At 42.8% G+C, this 6712-nt stretch overlaps 1 pseudogene; it reads right to left on the minus strand.

Moving 5' to 3' along the window:
- Nucleotides 1–313: 313 nt before the first annotated feature.
- Nucleotides 314–4975, minus strand: LOC124647915 (annotated as a pseudogene).
- Between the last annotated feature and the right edge of the window lie 1737 nt (nt 4976–6712).

Genomic DNA, 6712 nt, shown 5'->3' on the forward strand with positions numbered 1-6712 from the left:
AAACTGTTTTCTCCCAACATACATTATACATGTTCTTGTCTCATCTGTTGGAAGTCTAGTAGTAGCAACGAGTTTGCACATGCGTATTAGTGGCCTCTCATACTATGTTGCATGAGTTTTTTAATCTCTACTATGAGGTCATGTTTTATCTACTGCTTTTTTGGATTAAATAATATGGAAAATTGCTCATATGATCAATACCTCAAGTACAACGTCGTCAACACTGCAGCAATATTTCAAACTTGGAAATACAATATGTGCTTATTTGAAGTTTGAAATATTTAAAAATCAGAGGATCAATCATGTTTACAATCTAGGGATGGATAGCCTCAACGAAATGCTGATGGATCCTGTGTTTGTTGCCACGACTGAATGTGTAAAGGTCACTTTTGTCACGGAACAACAATGTCATGCTCTTGGTGAGGTTAGCAACACGGTTTACAAATGGGAGCAATGTACGACACTGAAATCGTGCCTGATTGGTAGTTTTCCATGCATCTTCAACAAGATTATCTAGGAAGGCGATAGCTAATCACGACCCCCACACCTCCTCTCGTCTTCTCCGCTTTCACCCTTTGAGAGTCGGCCCCAGATCCAACCCGCCGCCCCTCTTCTTTCTTCTCTCCGGCGGCCCAGCTGGCCGGCGAGGGGATGGATTAGGTGGTTGGCTTCTTCCTCTGTACATATTAGCCCTAGTGGTAGGTGTTTTAGTTAGTAGTTGTGCCTTTGTGCCGTATGGGAGTAGGTCGTCGGAGTTTCTTGGCCGCCTCCGGCGCGGCCTAGGCTCGGTTTCCCTCGCTGCGAAGCTCCGGTGGCAGGAGCTCCGGCAGGCGGGCGTTCTGGGCTTAGGGATCTCCGCCAATAAGGTCAAGAGGTGGTGCTCTGCTTCTCTGCCGGCAGTGCATGCTGGCGAGCAGCAATCTTTGCTCTTCTTTGCTGCTCTTCCATGGAGGAAGACGAGGCAGGAGGCTGGGACAAGCACTAGTAATAAGTGCGTTCTTCTTCAGCATGCTGAGCTCGATGCTTGGCCTCTCCCCTTGGCCGGCCGAGGTGGCGAGGAAGAGGAGTTGCTCCATCTCGAGTTCTTCCATGCTGCAAGAAGGAGATTTTGCGACCTGGCCAAGTTTTCGTGCAGGTCGGAAGCTGCTAATCTGCGGAGTTCATACACGGAGGACGAGTTTGCCGAAGTGATTCTTGGCCATGGGAGGCCACTCCGCGCCGTGTCGTGTATCTTGCACCGCGGTTCATCTTCAACCTCCATTATGGAGGCCTTTGTTCGTGCCCTGCGTCGGAGCTTGACTTCCTCGCGTCTTCAAGTGGTCTGTCCCCGGAAACGTCGCGGAGGCCGGCGTTGTTGGTTTCTCGCTGGTGTGGAGGCCGTAGCAAGCAGAGATCCCCTCTTCAACTTCGGCGTTCATCGCCTTGAGGTCGCCGGCGAGCATGGTGGTGGAGACACTGAAGCACCTGATTGCTTTTTCTTTTTAAGTGCCAGGGTGTTTTCTGTAAAGTTAGAGGCTTTTTTCTTCAAATTCTGGGTTCTTAGAGCGAGTATTGTAAAGGGCCTCTATGTAATTCTGTACCCACCACGTGTTGTTAATGCAGCTTCTTAGGGGTCTTTTGACCCCTTTCCCTGTTCAAAAAAAAAAAAAAAAAAAAGGAAGGCGATAGCTACATCACTTGTAACATGATATTGGTGGATATAGCTATCCAGGGAGCTAGCCACATCCAATTTGTTCTTGCCATGCTGTAAACAATCGAACGTTTTGTTAGTTTCCCTACCACTTTTACTGTAATATAAAAGATGTAATCATGGCATATATATTTATACCTTAGATGCAGCCAAATCATCCATAAAACGTGTCACTTCACCGCATGCCTTTACAACATCAGGGTATCCGATGGCCCACTGGAATGCTTCGTCTGTTGCTTCGTCACCCATACCAACAAGTGAACCGATGATTAGCGATGGAGTACCCGCAGAGATGATTGAGCATTTCACATGATCTTCAAAGGTTGGTATGTAACTAGCATGAAACCATTCAGATTCCTGCTGGTAATGTTTGCACAAACTTTGGAACTACATGCATACGAGGAAGTGAATTATTAGAACCGGATAATTCATCCGAGTGAAAGTTTTACGTATTAGAAATATTATTGTAGTGCATATTAATAGATACATACCGATTTTCTACAATAAAGAACACGGTACTTCTGATCTTGTTTCAGTTCGTCCTCAAACTCTCTGAAAGTAATCATACACCTGACATAGTACTTCTTCAGGTACTCGGGTAAAAGAGGAATAGCTTTCTCATCCCATCTGCATGTGCGTATGTCCAACTAGTTTAGCTTCAATGGGATTATATTACAGAAATATATAGAGTATATGCAAACATAGAATACTTTCCCATCCTAAATATAAGACGTATGATACTTTAAGAATAGGTTTTGAATAATAATTAATATACTAAAATTTGGTTTTTATGAAACAATATTGCAATCATTAGTAGTATTATTTTTAATACAGGCCTAATTAATGTCATCAATTTCACTATGTTTTAATAAACAAAGTAAAAAAAAACTTATCTCAACAATTGAAATACGTCTTAAGTATACAATAAGAGGGTTAATTCAAGAATAACATTTCCAACCTTTGTATGGCCTCGTTAAGCTTTCGGCCATCTTCCAAAGTAGCATGCATATCAAAAGTGTCATCCAACAGGGATGATAGCGCAAATAACTTGGCAAGAATTGTTCGCGCTTGTCCATGTTTTTCTTCATAGTGCATTGTGTAGGACCAGAAGTAGCATTCAACTATACGATCCCGAGAGTAGCTTAGTCCCACTTCTTCATATAGGTCATTTCCCCACCTACAATCAACATTGGGAGATAATAATTATTTAATTCTTGCACTTCTATATTGACTGGTGTACACCAACATCAGAGCTAATATAGAAAATAACTAAGTTTATGCTCAACCGTTGTAGAAACCGTACCGACAAAAAGCAATAAGCTCCGTCTGGTGAAGACGTTGCAGAAGATTGAAGTCTAGCCTTGCAAGCTCTAGCACAGAAGGATTGTATGTTTGCTCGTGTTTGTACCTGCAATATAGTGTGGCGCATCTATTCTCTTCAGAGTCCTTGGATATGGTATTTCAAGGCTCCGTTTGATTTGCTCAGATAAAGGGTACTTAAGGACACCACAGATGGATTCAAGATGATTCCTTGAAAAAGAGATAGCTTCATCGAGTTCCGATTCGCCATGGATTGAAAGGTAGGCAGCGTTGTATAGACCTAACACTCCCCTTTGTTCAATAGTGACCATATCGTTGTTGAAACTCCCATCATCACCCCTAAATTTATTGAATACATCTGCAAGAAAATGACGCATGTATTGGAAGTTAATATGTATTAGCTCTTATTTACTCACATGTGTATTATATGTTTTGTGGACGAATATTAGTTTATCATGTACTAATCATCGAACTGCATGCCTTCACCGGCAAGGGCCTAGTGCTACCGCATTTTGTGATGCTACACCATGCTAACAACAGGTGGTAGAACCACCAAATAATCATGGAAAGATTTTAGAAAAATACTCTAAGTGGATGGCAACATTATCCATAATGCCACAAAATTTTAGTGCAAAATTTTACCCATGATGAAAGCCCAAAGGGGAATTTTGCATGGAACACTAGCTTCATATTTTCTCTCTCTTAGTCTCTTTCGGATCCCAGTGTGTAAATAAAATTGGGATCTGAAGTTTATGTAATGGTAGACACATATGGATACTTTATACCCGTTTAAGATGATGGTTTTGATATTACTGCCAATATGCAAGTTCTGATTCTTCCATTTTCTACATAATATAGATAATATGGATTATTAACAGTAATACGATAGTTCGTAGAAAGTCGCCAGTTTAGCAAAACAAAAATATATGAGAATATGCATACCATTAGATACCCAAAGTCCATGCTCTCTGAGCAAGCGAAAGCGGAGAGCAACCTCATAGAGGGTATCACCGCTGAACTCATTCTTGTGAATTTCAGTCATCTCCATGTTGATCTGTTCTTGAAATAGGTGATCTATTCCGAGACGCTGCAGTGTATCCACTAAAGTAAGTTTATCTATCATACTACCGTTCAAGGTCTTAAATAACTTCAGAACGTCCTCCCTAAGTTTGTCCACTTTCGCCCTCATGCACTCTTCTGATATCTGCATGCATGCATAGGTAAGTTAGGATTACTAGCTACATGGAAAAACGGATTATCACTTTATTCGGAATTTAGAAAAATTAGACAAAGCTAAGTTAATTAATTTGTAACTGAGGATCTATTTCAGTTTTTTATAAAGGTCTTACTTTAAATTTTAAGCATTGCGTCTAGTCTCTATATAATTGAGATGCACACAGTTGTTCCAATCTGAAAGTTACAACTAATTAAACAAACTAAAGCTCGCTTCAAGCAATCATGAAATAAACTACAAACACCTAAAATGGAGTAGGGCTCGCTGCCATCAGAGACGGAGCTGCCTTAGGAGCAATGGGGTCAGCTGATCCCAATGAAAGTTTAAATTTCCTTTACTATGCATTTATAAGGGATGACACCAATGAAATGGGGAGGAAATAGAGATGACCCCCCATCGAAATTTCTAGCTTCGTCCCTGGCTGCCATCCATATTTGCCATGTTAAAATTCGAAAAAAAATATTTGCCATGTTGGAAGTATCTACTTCAGTGGATACATGGTAAACATTTTTCTTCGAGAAAATGAAATGAGAAAGAAGGTAAAAATATGCAATAGTGCTTTGAGGCAAATTATTTATACGTACATATATAAATTAATAGATACGTACCGACATATAAACATACAAACGTACCTCAAGTGTCTCTGGCTCGTATTGGATAAAGAAGTCATTCCACACCGATGGCTCGAAAGCACATACTCTCTCGGGAGCAGCCGGAACGCCAGATGCCATCGGGATTACGCTTACAATCTATGCACGTATTGGTATGTACTTTCGTATCGAGGAGTTTGTGGTGTTGGATTTGCTCTAGCTTGTGATCATCATATATACGTAGTCTTCGAACTAGCTAGAGCTTGATAGAGCCTTTCTCCTGCTATTTTTGTTATAGTTTGGTCCACATGCTACCCACGCTAGTCACGAGTAGTGTGATGGCTAGTGGCTACTGCCGACGAGCATTTTGTATTCACCAGCCGTACCCCTTAGAAAATACACAGATATATAGTAAGAAATATTACCTCAGGTTTCAATAGCTTTACCTAAAATCCTAAATACATATGCATATAAACTTAATTTACTTTTAGTTTATCTATATTTTAATAAAATTGCGACATTTATTTTAGAATTGAAGGAATAATACATTAGGGTGCGCCAACTGCTCGACATGCCATCCCAACACATGGCTGCCGTGCCGCATAGTGGTGTGGCACACAGCTACCATGTCTTGTCCAATGTGTTGCACGTGGTTTCCAAGTTGGAATAACAAACGTTGTATTGTCGGAATAATGGTGCATCATGTTAGACGTGATATCCTATATCGGGCGCATTCGTATGCGCTGACGTACTCTGCCGTAGTATGAGCTATCCGGTTCGACATGGCGTACGGCAAGCATGAGTAAATTTACATATATTCATGCATCACGTTTAGAACGATCGACAGAATGCAAACGTGGTGTGACTGATTTTGCGCAGAGATTTATAGGGATTCGGGAAGGAGGCCCGAACGCCCTCAGTGATACTACATAGGGGGGCCTCAGTGATACATAATAACAAACTGGTTCTCTACTTTTACAAGAAAGACCTCGGATAAAAATGAGAAAATGTGATCAGGTCCTTCTTCTCCGCTGCAGCTCTGACTAGGTCTTCAAGCACGGCCACCATCGGCGATACCAGGGACTACACACCACTACTAGGAAAATGTTTATTGCTGCAACAGTTCGCATGCCGCTAAATCGAAAGTCCGCCCTTAGTAACCCAAACCACTGGTGGGTAAAAAACACCAGCGGTAGCTTGTCAACTGGTTTCGGGGTGGGGAGGCTGAAAACGCGGTGACAAGACTATTTTCGGGCATCAGGGGAGTAGGAAAGAGCAGTGACAGAGCGGCAGCAATGGTCCGTCGCTTGTTTTTCTCAGAAACTAGTGATTTACTTGTTTTGCTCGATTATCACTTGTCATATATAGAACGATGACAAGATTATATAATGATGTGTTGTTTGGCGTGGAGGAGCACGAGGAAAAACGCGAGCCCAGCTGGGAACAAGCAGGCGGCATGCTCGCAGCACAAAAATATTGTGAAACCGGAGCTACACTAACGTGTGCAACCATCTCGTTTCTGATGTACTTAGAGCATCCCCACTCGTTGGCGCTCCCCACGCCCAAATCCGGACGAAACTACCGCCGGATTGGACGAAATTAAGGCGTGGGGAGTACCATATTTCCAGTCGTCCACCCGGAGTTCGGCGGATAGAGTTTAAATTCAAACAAATCGCCGTCCCGCGCTACAAGTACGGCCAGTTGATCGGCAAAAGGAGCAAAAGGATCAGCCACGGATCGGCGATCGGAGGGAAATTACACGGAGACGAGGCTCGTCGGCAGTCCCGGCCGGCACGGCGGTGTCCGACGGACCAGTTTCCTCACACGCCGTGGCCGAAGCGGCTGCGGCGGGCGACGATGAAGCGGCGGCGGTGGACG

This window comes from Lolium rigidum, chromosome 1, assembly GCF_022539505.1.
Source record: "Lolium rigidum isolate FL_2022 chromosome 1, APGP_CSIRO_Lrig_0.1, whole genome shotgun sequence".
NCBI lineage: Eukaryota > Viridiplantae > Streptophyta > Magnoliopsida > Poales > Poaceae > Lolium > Lolium rigidum.